This window comes from Theobroma umbraticum, unplaced genomic scaffold (assembly GCF_002168275.2).
Source record: "Theobroma umbraticum cultivar Fairchild unplaced genomic scaffold, ASM216827v3 scaffold_60.0, whole genome shotgun sequence".
Lineage (NCBI taxonomy): Eukaryota > Viridiplantae > Streptophyta > Magnoliopsida > Malvales > Malvaceae > Theobroma > Theobroma umbraticum.
The window spans coordinates 395,585-395,825 of NW_018397288.1; positions in this window are offsets into that span (position 1 = coordinate 395,585).

Genomic DNA, 241 nt, shown 5'->3' on the forward strand with positions numbered 1-241 from the left:
CCCCTAATATCACTTGGGGTGATGAATCCTCTCTTGACCATGCATTCACCTTTGCATACATACCTAAAAACACCATGTTTAGGTATTTAGTTGCCTCCAAAACCATAGAGGTGAAATTAAAGTATGTCATTCCCCATACAAGATGACTTGGTGTCTTAAGTCCAAGGACTAGTTGCGCAACTATGATATGAGAACATATTCCATAAACACTTGAGTGAAATACCAAATGGAGTTCTCATAG